This window comes from Phalangium opilio, unplaced genomic scaffold (genome assembly GCF_054372755.1).
Source record: "Phalangium opilio isolate 3A_F unplaced genomic scaffold, DU_Popi_V2 ptg000201l_1, whole genome shotgun sequence".
In the NCBI taxonomy this organism is placed as follows: domain Eukaryota; kingdom Metazoa; phylum Arthropoda; class Arachnida; order Opiliones; family Phalangiidae; genus Phalangium; species Phalangium opilio.
The window spans coordinates 212,531-230,148 of NW_028324214.1; the positions used below are offsets into that span (position 1 = coordinate 212,531).

The 17,618-nt window shown below is 39.5% G+C and overlaps 3 long non-coding RNA genes and 30 other non-coding genes across 38 annotated transcripts; all 33 read left to right on the top strand.

Annotated features, from left to right (window-relative positions):
- Window positions 1-22: 22 nt before the first annotated feature.
- TRNAE-CUC (transfer RNA glutamic acid (anticodon CUC)) lies at window positions 23-94 on the top strand. The gene has a single exon. It is a non-coding gene; the product is annotated as a tRNA-Glu (tRNA).
- A 230-nt stretch (window positions 95-324) lies between these two features.
- Window positions 325-396, top strand: TRNAE-CUC (transfer RNA glutamic acid (anticodon CUC)). Its single transcript has one exon. It is a non-coding gene; the product is annotated as a tRNA-Glu (tRNA).
- A 204-nt stretch (window positions 397-600) lies between these two features.
- TRNAE-CUC (transfer RNA glutamic acid (anticodon CUC)) lies at window positions 601-672 on the top strand. Its single transcript has one exon. It is a non-coding gene; the product is annotated as a tRNA-Glu (tRNA).
- A 79-nt stretch (window positions 673-751) lies between these two features.
- Window positions 752-823, top strand: TRNAE-CUC (transfer RNA glutamic acid (anticodon CUC)). The gene has a single exon. It is a non-coding gene; the product is annotated as a tRNA-Glu (tRNA).
- Window positions 824-902: 79 nt separating this feature from the next.
- TRNAE-CUC (transfer RNA glutamic acid (anticodon CUC)) lies at window positions 903-974 on the top strand. Its single transcript has one exon. It is a non-coding gene; the product is annotated as a tRNA-Glu (tRNA).
- A 204-nt stretch (window positions 975-1,178) lies between these two features.
- Window positions 1,179-1,250, top strand: TRNAE-CUC (transfer RNA glutamic acid (anticodon CUC)). The gene has a single exon. It is a non-coding gene; the product is annotated as a tRNA-Glu (tRNA).
- Window positions 1,251-1,329: 79 nt separating this feature from the next.
- TRNAE-CUC (transfer RNA glutamic acid (anticodon CUC)) lies at window positions 1,330-1,401 on the top strand. Its single transcript has one exon. It is a non-coding gene; the product is annotated as a tRNA-Glu (tRNA).
- A 506-nt stretch (window positions 1,402-1,907) lies between these two features.
- On the top strand, window positions 1,908-1,979 carry TRNAE-CUC (transfer RNA glutamic acid (anticodon CUC)). Its single transcript has one exon. It is a non-coding gene; the product is annotated as a tRNA-Glu (tRNA).
- Window positions 1,980-2,340: 361 nt separating this feature from the next.
- Window positions 2,341-2,412, top strand: TRNAE-CUC (transfer RNA glutamic acid (anticodon CUC)). The gene has a single exon. It is a non-coding gene; the product is annotated as a tRNA-Glu (tRNA).
- A 329-nt stretch (window positions 2,413-2,741) lies between these two features.
- Window positions 2,742-3,487, top strand: LOC149621503 (uncharacterized). 6 transcript variants are annotated; one of them, XR_016375033.1, is made up of 4 exons: window positions 2,742-2,876; window positions 3,011-3,096; window positions 3,151-3,259; window positions 3,348-3,487. It is a non-coding gene; the product is annotated as an uncharacterized LOC149621503 (long non-coding RNA). The 6 variants fall into 6 exon arrangements; XR_016375034.1 differs by having other exon boundaries at window positions 3,187-3,259; XR_016375036.1 differs by having other exon boundaries at window positions 2,744-2,876; window positions 3,032-3,096.
- A 288-nt stretch (window positions 3,488-3,775) lies between these two features.
- LOC149621504 (uncharacterized) lies at window positions 3,776-4,800 on the top strand. The gene is made up of 2 exons (XR_016375039.1): window positions 3,776-3,845; window positions 3,915-4,800. It is a non-coding gene; the product is annotated as an uncharacterized LOC149621504 (long non-coding RNA).
- Window positions 4,801-6,696: 1,896 nt separating this feature from the next.
- On the top strand, window positions 6,697-9,463 carry LOC149621505 (uncharacterized). Its single transcript, XR_016375038.1, has 2 exons — window positions 6,697-6,743; window positions 9,182-9,463. It is a non-coding gene; the product is annotated as an uncharacterized LOC149621505 (long non-coding RNA).
- A 1,880-nt stretch (window positions 9,464-11,343) lies between these two features.
- Window positions 11,344-11,415, top strand: TRNAE-CUC (transfer RNA glutamic acid (anticodon CUC)). Its single transcript has one exon. It is a non-coding gene; the product is annotated as a tRNA-Glu (tRNA).
- Window positions 11,416-11,795: 380 nt separating this feature from the next.
- Window positions 11,796-11,867, top strand: TRNAE-UUC (transfer RNA glutamic acid (anticodon UUC)). Its single transcript has one exon. It is a non-coding gene; the product is annotated as a tRNA-Glu (tRNA).
- A 355-nt stretch (window positions 11,868-12,222) lies between these two features.
- TRNAE-CUC (transfer RNA glutamic acid (anticodon CUC)) lies at window positions 12,223-12,294 on the top strand. The gene has a single exon. It is a non-coding gene; the product is annotated as a tRNA-Glu (tRNA).
- A 342-nt stretch (window positions 12,295-12,636) lies between these two features.
- TRNAE-CUC (transfer RNA glutamic acid (anticodon CUC)) lies at window positions 12,637-12,708 on the top strand. Its single transcript has one exon. It is a non-coding gene; the product is annotated as a tRNA-Glu (tRNA).
- A 479-nt stretch (window positions 12,709-13,187) lies between these two features.
- On the top strand, window positions 13,188-13,259 carry TRNAE-CUC (transfer RNA glutamic acid (anticodon CUC)). The gene has a single exon. It is a non-coding gene; the product is annotated as a tRNA-Glu (tRNA).
- Window positions 13,260-13,489: 230 nt separating this feature from the next.
- On the top strand, window positions 13,490-13,561 carry TRNAE-CUC (transfer RNA glutamic acid (anticodon CUC)). The gene has a single exon. It is a non-coding gene; the product is annotated as a tRNA-Glu (tRNA).
- Window positions 13,562-13,640: 79 nt separating this feature from the next.
- Window positions 13,641-13,712, top strand: TRNAE-UUC (transfer RNA glutamic acid (anticodon UUC)). Its single transcript has one exon. It is a non-coding gene; the product is annotated as a tRNA-Glu (tRNA).
- Window positions 13,713-13,916: 204 nt separating this feature from the next.
- Window positions 13,917-13,988, top strand: TRNAE-CUC (transfer RNA glutamic acid (anticodon CUC)). Its single transcript has one exon. It is a non-coding gene; the product is annotated as a tRNA-Glu (tRNA).
- Window positions 13,989-14,067: 79 nt separating this feature from the next.
- Window positions 14,068-14,139, top strand: TRNAE-CUC (transfer RNA glutamic acid (anticodon CUC)). Its single transcript has one exon. It is a non-coding gene; the product is annotated as a tRNA-Glu (tRNA).
- Window positions 14,140-14,349: 210 nt separating this feature from the next.
- TRNAE-CUC (transfer RNA glutamic acid (anticodon CUC)) lies at window positions 14,350-14,421 on the top strand. Its single transcript has one exon. It is a non-coding gene; the product is annotated as a tRNA-Glu (tRNA).
- Window positions 14,422-14,900: 479 nt separating this feature from the next.
- TRNAE-CUC (transfer RNA glutamic acid (anticodon CUC)) lies at window positions 14,901-14,972 on the top strand. Its single transcript has one exon. It is a non-coding gene; the product is annotated as a tRNA-Glu (tRNA).
- Window positions 14,973-15,202: 230 nt separating this feature from the next.
- TRNAE-CUC (transfer RNA glutamic acid (anticodon CUC)) lies at window positions 15,203-15,274 on the top strand. Its single transcript has one exon. It is a non-coding gene; the product is annotated as a tRNA-Glu (tRNA).
- Window positions 15,275-15,353: 79 nt separating this feature from the next.
- On the top strand, window positions 15,354-15,425 carry TRNAE-CUC (transfer RNA glutamic acid (anticodon CUC)). Its single transcript has one exon. It is a non-coding gene; the product is annotated as a tRNA-Glu (tRNA).
- A 204-nt stretch (window positions 15,426-15,629) lies between these two features.
- Window positions 15,630-15,701, top strand: TRNAE-CUC (transfer RNA glutamic acid (anticodon CUC)). The gene has a single exon. It is a non-coding gene; the product is annotated as a tRNA-Glu (tRNA).
- A 78-nt stretch (window positions 15,702-15,779) lies between these two features.
- TRNAG-UCC (transfer RNA glycine (anticodon UCC)) lies at window positions 15,780-15,851 on the top strand. The gene has a single exon. It is a non-coding gene; the product is annotated as a tRNA-Gly (tRNA).
- A 204-nt stretch (window positions 15,852-16,055) lies between these two features.
- TRNAE-CUC (transfer RNA glutamic acid (anticodon CUC)) lies at window positions 16,056-16,127 on the top strand. The gene has a single exon. It is a non-coding gene; the product is annotated as a tRNA-Glu (tRNA).
- Window positions 16,128-16,206: 79 nt separating this feature from the next.
- TRNAE-CUC (transfer RNA glutamic acid (anticodon CUC)) lies at window positions 16,207-16,278 on the top strand. Its single transcript has one exon. It is a non-coding gene; the product is annotated as a tRNA-Glu (tRNA).
- A 79-nt stretch (window positions 16,279-16,357) lies between these two features.
- On the top strand, window positions 16,358-16,429 carry TRNAE-CUC (transfer RNA glutamic acid (anticodon CUC)). The gene has a single exon. It is a non-coding gene; the product is annotated as a tRNA-Glu (tRNA).
- A 355-nt stretch (window positions 16,430-16,784) lies between these two features.
- TRNAE-CUC (transfer RNA glutamic acid (anticodon CUC)) lies at window positions 16,785-16,856 on the top strand. Its single transcript has one exon. It is a non-coding gene; the product is annotated as a tRNA-Glu (tRNA).
- Window positions 16,857-17,217: 361 nt separating this feature from the next.
- TRNAE-CUC (transfer RNA glutamic acid (anticodon CUC)) lies at window positions 17,218-17,289 on the top strand. The gene has a single exon. It is a non-coding gene; the product is annotated as a tRNA-Glu (tRNA).
- Window positions 17,290-17,493: 204 nt separating this feature from the next.
- On the top strand, window positions 17,494-17,565 carry TRNAE-CUC (transfer RNA glutamic acid (anticodon CUC)). The gene has a single exon. It is a non-coding gene; the product is annotated as a tRNA-Glu (tRNA).
- The last annotated feature ends 53 nt before the right edge of the window (window positions 17,566-17,618 follow it).

A 17,618-nucleotide genomic window follows, 5' to 3' on the forward strand; every position in this document is an offset into this window, starting at 1 on the left:
AATTAAGACTTGGTTAAGCAAGTCCGATATGGTCTAATGGCTAGGATATCTGGCTCTCACCCAGAAGGACCGGGTTCGATTCCCGGTATCGGAGCTAGTGCTTTTGTACCGCTTTTCAAGAATAGACTTAAGGATATAGGTTTAGTAATAGAATTAAGACTTGTTTAAGCAAGTTTGATATGGTCTAGTCGCTAGGATACCTGACTTTCATCCAGAAGGCCTGGGTTCGATTCCCGGTATCGGAGCACGTGGTTTTGTACCGCTTTTCAAGAATAGAATAAAGGATATAGGTTTATGAATAGAATTAAGACTTGGTTAAGCAAGTCCGATATGGTCTAGTGGCTAGGATATCTGGTTCTCACCCAGAAGGCCCGGGTTCGATTCCCGGTATCGGGGCGAGTGCTTTTGTACCGCTTTTCAAGAATAGAAATAAGACTTGGTTGAGCAAGTACGATATGGTCTAGTCGCTAGGATACCTGACTTTCACCCAGAACGCCCGGGTTCGATTCCCGGTATCGGAGCGAGAGCTTTTGTACCGCTCTTCAAGAATAGACTTAAGGATATTGGTTTATGAATAGAATTAAGACTTGATTAAGCAAGTCCGATATGGTCTAGTGGCTAGGATATCTGGCTCTCACCCAGAAGGCACGGGTTCGATTCCCGGTATCGGAGCGAGTGCTTTTGTATCGCTTTTCAAGAATAGACTTAAGGATATTGGTTTACGAATAGAATTAAGACTGGATTAAGCAAGTCCGATATGGTCTAGTGGCTAGGATATCTGGCTCTCACCCAGAAGGCACGGGTTCGATTCCCGGTATCGGAGCGAGTGCTTTTGTATCGCTTTTCAAGAATAGACTTAAGGATATTGGTTTACGAATAGAATTAAGACTGGATTAAGCAAGTCCGATATGGTCTAGTGGCTAGGATATCTGGCTCTCACCCAGAAGGCACGGGTTCGATTCCCGGTATCGGAGCGAGTGCTTTTGTACCGCTTTTCAAGAATTGAATTAAGACTAGGTAGAGCAAGTACGATATGGTCTAGTCGCTAGGATACCTGACTTTCACCCAGAAGGCCCGGTTTCGATTCCCGGTATCGGAGCACGTGGTTTTGTACCGCTTTTCAAGAATAGACTTAAGGATATTGGTTTATGAATAGAATTAAGACTTGTTTAAGAAAGTCCGATATGGTCTAGTGGCTAGGATCTCTGGCTCTCACCCAGAAGGCACGGGTTCGATTCCCGGTATCGGAGCATGTGGTTTTGTACCGCTTTTGATGAATAAACTTAAAGACACATTTATAGGAATAATATTTTGGGTTGTTCCAACCAGTCCGATATGGTCTAGTGGCCAGGATATCTGGCTCTCACCCAGAAGGCTCGGGTTCGATTCCCGGTATCGGAGCGAGTGCTTTTTTACCGCTTTTCAAGAATAGAATTAAGACTTGGTTGAGCAAGTCCGATATGGTCTATAGGCTAGGATACCTGGCTTTTACCCAGAAGGCACGGGTTCGATTCCCGCTATCGGAGAGAGTGCTTTTGTACCGCTTTTGAAGAATAGACTTTACGATATAGGTTTATGAATAGAATGAAGACTTGGTTAACCAAGTCCGATATGGTCTAATGGCTACGATATCTGGCTTTCACCCAGAAGGCACGGGTTCGATTCCCGGTATAGGAGCGAGTGCTTTTGTACCGCTTTTCAAGAATAGACTTAAGGATATTGGTTTATGAATAGAATTAAGACTTGATTAAGCAAGTCCGATATGGTCTAGTGGCTAGGATAACTGGCTCTCACCCAGAAAGCCCGGGTTCGATTCCCGGTATCGGTGCGAGTGCTTTTGTACCGCTTTTCAAGAATAGACTTAAGGATATTGGTTTATAAATAGAATTAAGACTTGATTAAGCAAGTCCGATATGGTCTAGTGGCTAGGATATCTGGCTCTCACCCAGAAGGCCCGGGTTCGATTCCCGGTATCGGAGCGAGTGCTTTTGTACCGCTTTTCAAGAATAGACTTAACGATATTGGTTTATGAATAGAATTAAGACTTGTTTAAGCAAGTCCGATATGGTCTAGTGGCTAGGATATCTGGCTCTCACACAGAAGGCACGGGTTCGATTCCCGGTATCGGAGCGAGTGCTTTTGTACCGCTTTTCAAGAATAGACTTAAGGATATAGGTTTATGAATAGAATTAAGACTTGGTCTAGTGGCTAGGATATCTGGCTGTCACGCAGAAGGGCGGGTTCGATTCCCGGTATCGGAGTGAGTGCTTTTGTACCGCTTTTGATGAATAAACTTAAAGACACATTTATAGGAATAATATTTTGGGTTGTTACAACCAGACCGATATGGTCTAGTGGCTAGGATATCTGGCTCTCACCCAGAAGGCCCGGGTTCGATTCCCGGTATCGGAGCGTGTGCTTTTGTACCGCTTTTCAATAATTCTACAGGGCCGGTAGGCCCTTGTAGATATGACTTGATACTCTTTTGTAACGTTAAAGCAAAATTCACATGCTTTTACCATTTTTCCTATGGAGATTAACATGGGGTTTTTCGTGATATTTAGCCACCTCTAACTGAAAAACTAGAGCGAAGTTACTTTTCGGAATACTCTTAATTTAACAATTATGTATTCAAGGTGTGCTATCGGCTAGTTTAATTTAAATCAATTAACTCTAAGTATGTTAATTTTAGTTAATTCTGAAAGTACGTCAAAATTACTTTTGAGTCAGACTATCTAGCAGTAGACGCTGACAGATTACTTTACTATTTCATCCGAGCTTGAGCACCTTTATATGTATTTTCTAATTAACTGTAGCACCCTTAATAAGAAATAGGTCGTTATCAGGTCGAATTTTCGTCTAGAAAAGTAATTCAGGTAAATAATTACAGTTAACAGAGGTTTTTATATCATTTAAAGTAAGTTTTTGAACGTTCTTTACGGCCAAGGCTTAAGTTGTATTTTAGTTTGTCTATGTAATATAGTATTTATATAGTCTTTCCCCTTTCAAGATAAAAAAAGCTCATTTCCAGCTCTGTATTCCAAAAATACGCAGTCTGCTTCGTTTCCTGCTACAAACAAATATATGAGGACTGAGGTATACAGGGTTTCATTATTTGTTAATCTCACCAAAATGCTACTAATTGTGAAGGTGTGTGATATATTTCCTTAAACTAAACCAATGTAGAGGAATTTCCATGTTTACATCAGCACAGATTCTCTCAACGTAACCACGTTGGAAACGGAGAGTTACGTATGAGGTATACTGGGTTTCATTATTTGTTAATGGTTTAGAAATCAACGGTAGTGTTTTCACCCTGTGAAGAATTCAACTTCAAAATATTACAGGAAAGATCACAAAATGTTCAATGTGTTTTCCTACGGCAGTTAAAAGAGTGGTGTATAGGTTACTGGTTAGCGCAGTTCACTCAACATTCTCATTTGAGGACAGGTATACGCGGTTTCATTATTTGTTAATCTCACTAAAATGCTACTAATTGTGAAGGTGTGTGATATAATTCCTTAAAACTAAACCAATGTAGAGGACCAGATTATTCGTTAAAACAATTTTGGTCCTATTGAATCAGTTATACTGTGATGTTACGTTATCATTTTATAAACTATTTGTTACCAACAGTGGATTGTTTAATTCATAAGTAACAGTGGTGCTGGTTAATCCAGGAGGACAGTGTCGTTATATAATTTAATTAGTCAAATAATTTTCATGTTTACATCACAGATTCTCTCAACGTAACCACGTTAGAAACGGAGGGGTTACGTTGTTTGCTATTTCCACAGTCCACGTTGCCGTTTGTTTATTGGTTTAAATTGCTATGAATTGTATAGGTATTTGATTTAATTACTGGTATTCAAGCTAAACTATAGAATAACATCATTCATTAACATATTGTATAGATAATCTTTACCACAAACCTAGCACAGGATATGATAAAAATTTAACGCAATGTGTTGGAAATAATAAAAAAACTCCTCTAAACATTAGAGTTAAGGTGAATTATTTATTAAAAGTCATTTTATAAGCTTAATGAGCACTGACGACAAGTTAATTTCAACGTAATTAAGTGTAATTAACGTGAAATTAAACCCCGAATGTACATTTTTTTTGGATGAAAACTCAGATAACTCTTAAATGATGTCCTTGATTAAGATTGTATCTAACCAAGCCGTTGGTAAAGCCCCATGTTTTCTCTTTCACACTTAAGCTAATTTAAATTATCTCGAAAGCACCTTAATAGGCGCGAAATTCAAAAGTTTAGGGTAAAATAAGAATCGAAAACTCCACTAAAAATTGCAATTAAGGTGAAGTATACATTTAAACTCATTTTATAGCCTAAATGTACACTGCTAAAACACAATCCTACGTTAATTTTAACTCAATTAAATATAATTAACGTGAAATTAAACCAAAATATACATTTTTGGATAAAAGCTCAAATAACTTTTAAATAAACTGTTTAAACTACCCAAAAGTTTAGGGTACCATAATGATGAATATATGGCAAAAATATTAAACTGCACTAAACATTGCAAATAGGGTAAAAAATTCAAATAAATTTTAAGCTTAATCCACTCTCACGAACCACGCTCAAATTAAGATTAAAACATCACAAGTTTTTCGTACAGCCACAGTAGTTTCCTATTTCACTTTCAAATTAATCTAAATGATCATTAAAATACATCAAAAGCGCATACATTAAAATTTTAGGGTAATTGCAATTTAAGTTAATATTTTATTGAAACTTTTATTATAAAATAAATCCACACAAGATAAACAAGATAAGCCGTTAAATTAAACTCAATCAAGTATAATTAACCTAAGAAAAACATTAACATGTACAAAAATGGGCCAAGCCTCGCTTCGTGCCCTCTCCGCCCTAAAAAGTTCTGAGATCCCATGTAGAGCCAAGTCTGCCTTTTGTTCTCATTCAATCGCCAATTGAACAATTATGTTATAAATTAAGTCCTTTTCCTAATTAATAACCAATCTTCTTTGACTCTATCATTATTATACATCTTTGTTCGCATCAAATATATCGTGACTTGGCAATCGCAAGTAAGTAATATTAAAAGGAAGTCGAAGGGATATTCACTAAATCGTTTATGGTCGAGGGGATATGTACAAGTTTATAGTATTGGTCCATTTGAGCGCCGCATAGTTCTCAAGAATCCCGCGGCGTTTTCCGCGGGAAAAATAAAATCACGTGATCGGCCGCCATTTACGGAGAGAGGGATTTTTTCGCATAGCTAACTCGATCACGTCAGTGAGCGGGTGGGCCGTGGTTTTGGTAACTGATTATCGTCTGCTTCATAATTGAGAGAACTGTAGGGCACAATTATAAAATGGCAGCGTCCTAGCCTTATTCTTTAATTTTTACTATATTTTGTTCCACGTTTAGAAATTGAGGTTTCCAATTTATTTAAATAGTATTGAAATTAAGCCAATTAAAGTTTCGGTAAACAAAAATTAACCTTTGGGGATGTTCTGTGTCCAAATACGGAATGAATAACAGCCGACGACAATCAGTCCAAAAAATACTGGGGAAATGTGTCTGGCAGCATTGCACCTCCGAAAATGGCGCTAGGTTTCGCCGCCGAAAATGAGCGACCGCCGTATCGGCGGCGTTACTTCAATATGGACCAGGACTATAAGATGAGTCATGCACAACCCTATGTACAAATTTTATGGTGAGTTATGCATAACCCTATTTACAAGTTTATAAGGCGAGTTATGCATAACCTTATGTACACCTGCGCTTGCCAAGTCACGATATTTTTGATACGAACAAAGATGTATAATAATGATAGAGTCAAAGAATATTGGTTATTAATTAGGAAAAGTACTTAATTTATAACATAATTGTTCAATTGGCGATTGAATGAGACCAAAAGGCAGACTTGGCTCTACATGGGATTTCAGAACTTTTACGGCGGAGAGGGCACGAAGCGAGGCTTGGCCCATTTTTGTACATGTTAATGTTTTTCTTAGGATCTCACTTCTTTTTGTAGACCCTCTCGTTATACTTCGGTAGTTATATTAAAACAAGACCCTCTCGTGGTACTTCGTTTGCCAATATAATCGCTAACGTTTGTCCATATTTACGCTGAATTACCCCTTTCGACCCGCAGAGAATATGCAATAAAGATTGTACGCGATATCCTAATAAAAGAATGTAGCATCAGTTACGACACATTTCTATTAAACTACTACTCCTATTAGCTTTAATATATATTTAACTTTCGGTTAACTTTGGACCATTACGTCCTTTCATCAAGAACACACACTATTTCTGTTGAAAAGACGGCAGCGCCATCTAGTTTTAAAATAAAGAACTAAAGAACAATTTTATAAAAAATTCGGGATGTTTTAATTTTTCTGTGCTTTATAAAATAAATGAAAACTAAATCCTGAATTTTAAGTTTCTATCTCCTCTAGAAGTACCTTAGAATTTTGATGATCGGTGAGTGAGTGAGTGAGTGACAAAATAAGGTAAATTTCACCTGCGATATTTCGAAAAGCATATAGGGTAGGAACTTGAAATTTGGAAACAATAGCTAGGATTGACAGTCCTCGCGGCAAGCAAAATTTCAGACTTTCACCTATACCCATCACGAAGTTACAGTGGGCTTAAAAGTGCCACGAGTTGCTTCGAGAAAAGGATGTCAGTGCTAGACTTGGCTGGGAGCACGGCAGTGCTCCCAGAATGTGAAAGATTCGTGTTTTGGGTAAATTCATGGATACCTTATAATTAAACTAACAAATCTTTCACCCAGCCTCCATTTTCCTGTTTAATTCTTACGATTAATTAAATTGTCATTTAAAAGCTTTTTTCCCCATTTTGAAAAGAGAGCCATTGAAAAGGCGTGATATTTAAAAGTTTTGGGGCAAAGTAGTGATTGTTCTGCAAGAGTCAAACAGTCACTCCTCTAAAGTTTGCAGAATTTCTTGTTCAAACTCGTATAATAAACTGAAATAACACTAGTAAAAGAAGATAAGCCGTTAATTTCAACTTAATGATCATATTTAATTAAAATTAATCGAAAACAACAGGTTTTTTTTGGGTAACTATAGATAACCCTTAACTGAAATAACAAAATAAGATTAAACTACGCCAGTTGTTCTTTCAGCCTAAATGTTTTCCTATTTAACACTAAAATTAATTACATTATCACTATAATGCATTAATAGGCTCCAAACACAAAATTTTAGGGTAACGAATGTGTCAAAATGAAACTTTTCCATTTAAATTTTAATATATCATTAGCATAGTTCGCCAAATCACCAGCAACAATTTAATCTGGCAACATTCAATGTAATAATGTTGCCAATAAAACAAGGGCGTCTAGCCCATAACTAAGCCATATCACTAGCCATCTCTCGCTATCCCTAATTCAATAAATTTTCTTCTACTGAAATACCACCTAGCATACCAGTCAAGTGGGGGGAGCAACAGAAAATTTTAAAGCACAGTCTTACGATAAGTCTTGGAATTTGGGCCTCAAATTACAACCTCTAATCGAATCCGTTTGGTACACATCAACGTCAACGTAAATGTTCAATGTGATTACCATTGTGGTGCAGGCACTCTTCATCTGTCCATGTCTTTCAATTACTTTACAAGCAACGAACTCATGACGCAGGAAGTCCAAGTAAATGCCTTCAGAGATTTTCTTATCAAGAAAAAGGGTCCGATAATTTGGTTTCCAAGAATGCCCTCCCAAAAATGCACGTTATGAAGGTTTAAGGTACCATCCTTAAATAGCCTCGTCAGAGAACAGTACCTTTCTAAAAATAATGGATCGGCTTCAATTAGTTCACGCAAAGGTTTTGCCGTTTTGGGTAATCCTCGTAAACATCATGTTCAATTTTCCCTGGTTTGAATACACTGGCATTTTGCTAAAAGACGAGACTAACTAATTAAATTCGGTCCTAACTGCTACGTAACGACGATTAGTTTTCACTACGGCCTTTTTTCTCGGTTCCTCAGACAACTCGGACCTTCTGCTTCAAAGTCATTCCCAAAGAAACCTTTATGTTTTCTTTATTTTGTTCATAGTTTAAGGTTAGGGGGCCGACCTTTATTACAATGGTTTCTTTTTTCGGTATTTGTGCCTTTTTAACAGGCGTATTGTTAAAATTGTAACACTACAGAAATTGTATTTCAAATGGGACCGGCAATACCGCAACGCTGAGCCGAAAAACTGGATGGTAATTGTTTGGACCTATAGGGTCAGGACATTGGAGGACCAAACATACCGTGGTGTCACGTGTCGAATGTTAAAGCGACCTTCACCACTATACATACTATGACCTGCTGCTCAAGCTGACAATCTTTGAAAACTCAACTTTGAGGAACTTCCGGTCTTTTTAGATATAAAGGGGCTTTCAGTGTCGCTAAGTAGTAGAATTACAGTAGTTGGTCTCGTTTCCTAGCAAAATGCCAACTTATTCTAACCAGGAAAAATTGGGCAGCAAGTTTATTTTGGGTGAAGGTCGCGGTAACATTCAACCATAGAGAATTTTACACATGTGTAAAATTCTCTCTGGTTCAACTAAAGGTAGTGCTTTATGCCGAACGGTCTCCACACCGACATTTGGATGCGAGGACTTTCGTCATTTCGATAGTGCAAGATCGTGAACGTAGAAGAGACTGTATAGTCTGTAATGAGGATACAGACTTTGACATCGTAGAAAGTTTTGAAGCCAATCTCATGCTTGTAGTAGAGCGGTGGAACAAGAAGTTGCACTAAGCCATTCTACTGTTCGTGCCAGTTTACAAGGGCATTACTACAGGCATAATCATATCCCCCTACATCAAGCCTTAACGGACGAGAAGTACCTAAGACGGCAATACCATTAGTCTTGCCATGCGTCATGAGTTTAGTGGTTGCAAATGTAATGCAAGACACGGACAGTCATCTGGAAGAGTGCCTCAACCACAATGGTAGACACTTCGAATATTTACGTTGAGTTGTTTACTAAACAGTTTAGAGGTTGCAATTTGAGGCCCAGGTTCTAAGACTAATCGTAGGACTGTGCTTTAAAATATTTTGTTGCATTCACGCATATTCTCCTGTATTCTTTGTGTATCTTGCCACTCGTTGTCACTTAAATACAATAAAACATGAATTCTAAACATTTATTTACACCCTGTATAATTTAGCACGACATCACCCGTTGGCAGTATTGGGGGTTGTACATAAAGGAAGCTGTTGGTCTGATCTCGACAACACTGTATATGTATACAGTGTACGAAACAAATATTTTTCTTCCATATTTCAAATACCGTCGTTTTTAAACTTTTCATAAATAAAGTACAACACAATATGCTTATATAGACATCGTCTTCAAGCTCTTCTACTCATGATGCATTTCCTCAAAAATTCTCATTGATATATGTTTAGAGTGTACACAACAAATAAAAAAATTTATTCTACATTTCAAATACTGTCATTTTTGAACTAACTTCATATATAAAGTACAACATTATATGCTTTTCGAAAACTATGTTATTGGATATGAGTTCATATAATTAACTATACTTAAGTACTTCTTTAAGCTATTAGAAATAGATCAACCCCAAATGTATGTCGGTACAAAAAACATGAAATTATTCAAATTTTAATTACATTAAGACTGAAGGGACAGATATTATAAAAAAACGTCTTGGTTTGGACCAAGGCCGAAAAAACAAACGATATGTCTGAGGTTTATCAGTTGACTGAAGTTTCAGATATTGCAATTTCTTTTTAAATTACTTTTATTCCTTTAATCCTTAATCAATATTTAATTCAATCAACTTATTTTTACTGTTAATCGATCTATTCCCTCTAAATTAATTTCAAAAATTACATATCTACGCTTTTTCAAGAATAATTCCATTTTCCGAAAACATTTTATCATGAAATTAATTATTTTGAAGGGATTTCGTGTCGATGATTACTAAGTTGGAAGCACAGTTTTAATTCTTGTTGCCTTGACAAATTTTCAAGTTTGCACCAAAAAAGTTTAAATCTGTTGTAAGTTGCTGGGAAGACTGATGTCAAGAAATTATGATAAAGAATTTATTTTGCTCAAACTAATTTATAAACTTATGTTGTCTACTTAAGACAAAGCAACAACCTCGGTCCTGTCTTGTTTCTTTTAGTAGGTAGCTCTCCTTTTATGCACTGGAAAAATATGATATCGGTGTAAATATAACCAAAGGAAAGGGTAAAGTTTACATAAAAAGAAATACTTCTCAGTTCCGATGACTTGTTATTTCCTGAGGAAATAAAATGGTTGAACACATCATACCTTACCAGAACTGCCATGGACCGATCGTACACAAATTACATAAGGAGAAACTAAAACACTGGGGCGATGCCGCCATTGGGGTCTTCTCCCTCTCGCCTAGAAGCACCGCTAGAGGCAGTGCGAGTTGACTTTCCTCCCGCCTGTAGTGAACTTTGGCACCGTCTGACGATGGCCCTTGGTGCAAGGAAGAATACCCCAATGGTCTCCTCGCCCCTGTGTGTTTTCGGAAATGGTCTCTACGCCTGATAAAATCATTCCGCGTAATACGTAACCGGTGTACAACAAGTAACGCCAACAATGTAGTAAGGGGTGATGACGTTCCAAATCTAGATTGAGTTATGGCCAAGAAGCTTTGAAGTTCGGAGAGGGAAACTGCAGTGCAACCTTTCCTTCATAGTCGCGACAAAAAAATGTAACATTTCGATATTCGAAGTTAAATGTATAAATTCGCGTCCCCAATATATGCATCCACTATCAAATATTTACATTTTCCTTTCGAGTTATATCAAAGATCGCTTGCTCTTTTTAGACACTTCGTATAATATTTCAAATATTCAATATTCGTCACCCAACACGTACTCCCTTCAAAATAATTAATTTCATGGTAAAATGTTTTCGGAAAATGGAATTATTCTTGAAAAAGCGTAGATATGTAATTTTTGAAATTAATTTAGAGGGAATAGATCGATTAACAGTAAAAATAAGTTGATTGAATTAAATATTGATTAAGGATTAAAGGAATAAAAGTAATTTAAAAAGAAATTGCAATATCTGAAACTTCAGTCAACTGATAAACCTCAGACATATCGTTTGTTTTTTCGGCCTTGGTCCAAACCAAGACGTTTTTTTATAATAGAATTAAGACTTGGTTGAGCAAGTCCGATATGGTCTATAGGCTAGGATAGCTGGCTTTTACCCAGAAGGCACGGGTTCGATTCCCGCTATCGGAGAGAGTGCTTTTGTACCGCTTTTGAAGAATAGACTTAACGATATCGGTTTATGAATAGAATTAAGACTTGTTTATGCAAGTCCGATATGGTCTAGTGGCTAGGATATCTGGCTCTCACCCAAAAGGCCCGGGTTCGATTCCCGGTATCGGAGCGAGTGCTTTTGTACCGCTTTTCAAGAATAGACTTAAGGATATTGGTTTATGAATAGAATTAAGACTTGGTTAAGCAAGTCCGATATGGTCTAGTGGCTAGGATATCTGGCTGTCACGCAGAAGGGCGGGTTCGCTTCCCGGTATCGGAGTGAGTGCTTTTGTACCGCTTTTGATGAATAAACTTAAAGACACATTTATAGGAATAATATTTTGGGTTGTTCCGACCAGTCAGATATGGTCTAGTGGCTAGGATATCTGGCTCTCATCCAGTAGGCTCGGGTTCGCTTCCCGGTATCGGAGCGAGTGCTTTTGTACCGCTTTTCAAGAATAGACTTAAGGATATAGGTTTATGAATAGAATTAAGACTTGGTTGAAAAAGTCCGATATGGTCTAGTGGCTAGGATATCTGGCTTTCACCTAGAAGGCCCGGGTTCAATTCCCGGTATCGGAGCGAGTGCTTTTGTACCGCTTTTCAAGAATAGAATTAAGACTTGGTTGATCAAGTACGATATGGTCTAGTTTCTAGGATACCTGACTTTCACCCAGAAGGCCCGAGTTCGATTCCCGGTATCGGAGCACGTGGTTTTGTACCGCTTTTCAAGAATAGAATTAAGGATATAGGTTTATGAATAGAATTAAGACTTGTTTAAGCAAGTCCGATATGGTCTAGTGGCTAGGATATCTGGCTCTCACCCAGAAGGACCGTGTTCGATTGCCGGTATCGGAGCGAGTGCTTTTGTACCGCTTTTCAAGAATAGACTTAACGATATTGGTTTATGAATAGAATTAAGACTCGTTTAAGAAAGTCCGATATGGTCTAGTGGCTAGGATATCTGGCTCTCACCCAGAAGGCACGGGTTCGATTCCCGGTATCGGAGCGAGTGCTTTTGTACCGCTTTTCAAGAATAGACTTAAGGATATAGGTTTATGAATAAAATTAAGACTTGGTCTAGTGGCTAGGATATCTGGCTGTCACGCAGAAGGCCCGGGTTCGATTCCCGGTATCGGAGCGAGTGCTTTTGTACCGCTTTTCAAGAATAGACTTAAGGATATAGGTTTATGAATAAAATTAAGACTTGGTCTAGTGGCTAGGATATCTGGCTGTCACGCAGAAGGGCGGGTTCGATTCTCGGTATCGGAGTGAGTGCTTTTGTACCGCTTTTGATGAATAAACTTAAAGACACATTTATAGGAATAATATTTTGGGTTGTTACAACCAGACCGATATGGTCTAGTGGCTAGGATATCTGGCTCTCACCCAGAAGGCCCGGGTTCGATTCCCGGTATCGGAGCGTGTGCTTTTGTACCGCTTTTCAATAATAGAATTAAGACTTGGTTGAGCAAGTCCGATATGGTCTATAGGCTAGGATACCTGGCTTTTACCCAGAAGGCACGGGTTCGATTCTCGCTATCGGAGAGAGTGCTTTTGTACCGCTTTTCAAGAATAGACTTAAAAATATAGGTTTATGAATAGAATTAAGACTTGGTTGAAAAAGTCCGATATGGTCTAGTGGCTAGGATATCTGGCTTTCACCCAGAAGGCCCGGGTTCGATCTTGGTATCGGAGCGGGTGCTTTTGTACCGCTTTTCAAGAATAGAATTAAGACTTGGTTGATCAAGTACGATATGGTCTAGTTTCTAGGATACCTGACTTTCACCCAGAAGGCCCGAGTTCGATTCCCGGTATCGGAGCACGTGGTTTCGTACCGCTTTTCAAGAATAGACTTAAGGATATAGGTTTATGAATAGAATTAAGACTTGTTTAAGCAAGTCCGATATGGTCTAGTGGCTAGGATATCTGGCTCTCACCCAGAAGGACCGGGTTCGATTCCCGGTATCGGAGCTAGTGCTTTTGTACCGCTTTTCAAGAATAGACTTAAGGATATAGGTTTAGTAATAGAATTAAGACTTGGTTAAGCAAGTCTGATATGGTCTAGTCGCTAGGATACCTGACTTTCATCCAGAAGGCCTGGGTTCGATTCCCGGTATCGGAGCACGTGGTTTTGTACCGCTTTTCAAGAATAGAATAAAGGATATAGGTTTATGAATAGAATTAAGACTTGTTTAAGCAAGTCCGATATGGTCTAGTGGCTAGGATATCTGGCTCTCACCCAGAAGGCCCGGGTTCGATTCCCGGTATCGGAGCGAGTGCTTTTGTACCGCTTTTCAAGAATAGACTTAAGGATATTGGTTTATGATTAGAATTAAGACTTGGTTGAAAAAGTCCGATATGGTCTAGTGGCTAGGATATCTGGCTTTCACCTAGAAGGCCCGGGTTCAATTCCCGGTATCGGAGCGAGTGCTTTTGTACCGCTTTTCAAGAATAGAATTAAGACTTGGTTGATCAAGTACGATATGGTCTAGTTTCTAGGATACCTGACTTTCACCCAGAAGGCCCGAGTTCGATTCCCGGTATCGGAGCACGTGGTTTTGTACCGCTTTTCAAGAATAGAATTAAGGATATAGGTTTATGAATAGAATTAAGACTTGTTTAAGCAAGTCCGATATGGTCTAGTGGCTAGGATATCTGGCTCTCACCCAGAAGGACCGGGTTCGATTGCCGGTATCGGAGCGAGTGCTTTTGTACCGCTTTTCAAGAATAGACTTAACGATATTGGTTTATGAATAGAATTAAGACTCGTTTAAGAAAGTCCGATATGGTCTAGTGGCTAGGATATCTGGCTCTCACCCAGAAGGCACGGGTTCGATTCCCGGTATCGGAGCGAGTGCTTTTGTACCGCTTTTCAAGAATAGACTTAAGGATATAGGTTTATGAATAAAATTAAGACTTGGTCTAGTGGCTAGGATATCTGGCTGTCACGCAGAAGGGCGGGTTCGATTCTCGGTATCGGAGTGAGTGCTTTTGTACCGCTTTTGATGAATAAACTTAAAGACACATTTATAGGAATAATATTTTGGGTTGTTACAACCAGACCGATATGGTCTAGTGGCTAGGATATCTGGCTCTCACCCAGAAGGCCCGGGTTCGATTCCCGGTATCGGAGCGTGTGCTTTTGTACCGCTTTTCAATAATAGAATTAAGACTTGGTTGAGCAAGTCCGATATGGTCTATAGGCTAGGATACCTGGCTTTTACCCAGAAGGCACGGGTTCGATTCTCGCTATCGGAGAGAGTGCTTTTGTACCGCTTTTCAAGAATAGACTTAAAAATATAGGTTTATGAATAGAATTAAGATTTGGTTGAAAAAGTCCGATATGGTCTAGTGGCTAGGATATCTGGCTTTCACCCAGAAGGCCCGGGTTCGATCTTGGTATCGGAGCGGGTGCTTTTGTACCGCTTTTCAAGAATAGAATTAAGACTTGGTTGATCAAGTACGATATGGTCTAGTTTCTAGGATACCTGACTTTCACCCAGAAGGCCCGAGTTCGATTCCCGGTATCGGAGCACGTGGTTTCGTACCGCTTTTCAAGAATAGACTTAAGGATATAGGTTTATGAATAGAATTAAGACTTGTTTAAGCAAGTCCGATATGGTCTAGTGGCTAGGATATCTGGCTCTCACCCAGAAGGACCGGGTTCGATTCCCGGTATCGGAGCTAGTGCTTTTGTACCGCTTTTCAAGAATAGACTTAAGGATATAGGTTTAGTAATAGAATTAAGACTTGGTTAAGCAAGTCTGATATGGTCTAGTCGCTAGGATACCTGACTTTCATCCAGAAGGCCTGGGTTCGATTCCCGGTATCGGAGCACGTGGTTTTGTACCGCTTTTCAAGAATAGAATAAAGGATATAGGTTTATGAATAGAATTAAGACTTGTTTAAGCAAGTCCGATATGGTCTAGTGGCTAGGATATCTGGCTCTCACCCAGAAGGCCCGGGTTCGATTCCCGGTATCGGAGCGAGTGCTTTTGTACCGCTTTTCAAGAATAGACTTAAGGATATTGGTTTATGATTAGAATTAAGACTTGGTTAAGCAAGTCCGATATGGTCTAGTGGCTAGGATATCTGGCTCTCACCCAGAAGGCCCGGGTTCGATTCCCGGTATCGGAGCGAGTGCTTTTGTACCGCTTTTCAATAATAGAATTAAGACTTGGTTGATCAAGTACGATATGGTCTAGTTTCTAGGATACCTGACTTTCACCCAGAAGGCCCGAGTTCGATTCCCGGTATCGGAGCACGTGGTTTTGTACCGCTTTTCAAGAATAGAATTAAGGATATAGGTTTATGAATAGAATTAAGACTTGTTTAAGCAAGTCCGATATGGTCTAGTGGCTAGGATATCTGGCTCTCACCCAGAAGGACCGGGTTCGATTCCCGGTATCGGAGCGAGTGCTTTTGTACCGCTTTTCAAGAATAGACTTAAGGATATAGGTTTATGAATAGAATTAAGACTTGGTTGAAAAGTCCGATATGGTCTAGTGGCTAGGATATCTGGCTTCCACCCAGAAGGCCCGGGTTCGATTCCCGGTATCGGAGCGAGTGCTTTTGTACCGCTTTTCAAGAATAGAATTAAGACTTGGTTGATCAAGTACGATATGGTCTAGTTTCTAGGATACCTGACTTTCACCCTGAAGGCCCGAGTTCGATTCCCGGTATCGGAGCACGTGGTTTTGTACCGCTTTTCAAGAATAGAATTAAGGATATAGGTTTATGAATAGAATTAAGACTTGTTTAAGCAAGTCCGATATGGTCTAGTGGCTAGGATATCTGGCTCTCACCCAGAAGGACCGGGTTCGATTCCCGGTATCGGAGCGAGTGCTTTTGTACCGCTTTTCAAGAATAGACTTAAGGATATTGGTTTATGAATAGAATTAAGACTTGGTTAAGCAAGTCCGATATGGTCTAGTGGCTAGGATATCTGGCTCTCACCCAGAAGGCCCGGGTTCGATTCCCGGTATCGGAGCGAGTGCTTTTGTACCGCTTTTGATGAATAAATTTAAAGACACATTTATAGGAATAATATTTTGGGTTGTTACAACCAGACCGATATGGTCTAGTGGCTAGGATATCTGGCTCTCACCCAGAAGGCCCGGGTTCGATTCCCGGTATCGGAGCGTGTGCTTTTGTACCGCTTTTCAATAATAGAATTAAGACTTGGTTGAGCAAGTCCGATATGGTCTATAGGCTAGGATACCTGGATTTTACCCAGAAGGCCCGAGTTCGATTCCCGGTATCGGAGCACGTGGTTTTGTACCGCTTTTCAAGAATAGAATTAAGGATATTATTTTATGAATAGAATTAAGACTTGGTTAAGCAAGTCCGATATGGTCTAGTCGCTAGGATACCTGACTTTCACCCAGAAGGCCCGGGTTCGATTCTCGGTATCCGAGCACGTGGTTTTGTACCGCTTTTCAAGAATAGACTAAAGGATATAGGTTTATGAATAGAATTAAGACTTGGTTAAGCAAGTCCGATATGGTCTAGTGGCTAGGATATCTGGCTCTCACCCAGAAGGCCCGGGTTCGATTCCCGGTATCGGAGCGAGTGCTTTTGTACCGCTTTTCAAGAATAGACTTAACGATATTGGTTTATGAATAGAATTAAGACTTGTTTAAGCAAGTCCGATATGGTCTAGTGGCTAGGATATCTGGCTCTCACACAGAAGGCACGGGTTCGATTCCCGGTATCGGAGCGAGTGCTTTTGTACCGCTTTTCAAGAATAGACTTAAGGATATAGGTTTATGAATAGAATTAAGACTTGGTCTAGTGGCTAGGATATCTGGCTGTCACGCAGAAGGGCGGGTTCGATTCCCGGTATCGGAGTGAGTGCTTTTGTACCGCTTTTGATGAATAAACTTAAAGACACATTTATAGGAATAATATTTTGGGTTGTTACAACCAGACCGATATGGTCTAGTGGCTAGGATATCTGGCTCTCACCCAGAAGGCCCGGGTTCGATTCCCGGTATCGGAGCGTGTGCTTTTGTACCGCTTTTCAATAATAGAATTAAGACTTGGTTGAGCAAGTCCGATATGGTCTATAGGCTAGGATAGCTGGCTTTTACCCAGAAGGCACGGGTTCGATTCCCGCTATCGGAGAGAGTGCTTTTGTACCGCTTTTGAAGAATAGACTTAACGATATCGGTTTATGAATAGAATTAAGACTTGTTTATGCAAGTCCGATATGGTCTAGTGGCTAGGATATCTGGCTCTCACCCAAAAGGCCCGGGTTCGATTCCCGGTATCGGAGCGAGTGCTTTTGTACCGCTTTTCAAGAATAGACTTAAGGATATTGGTTTATGA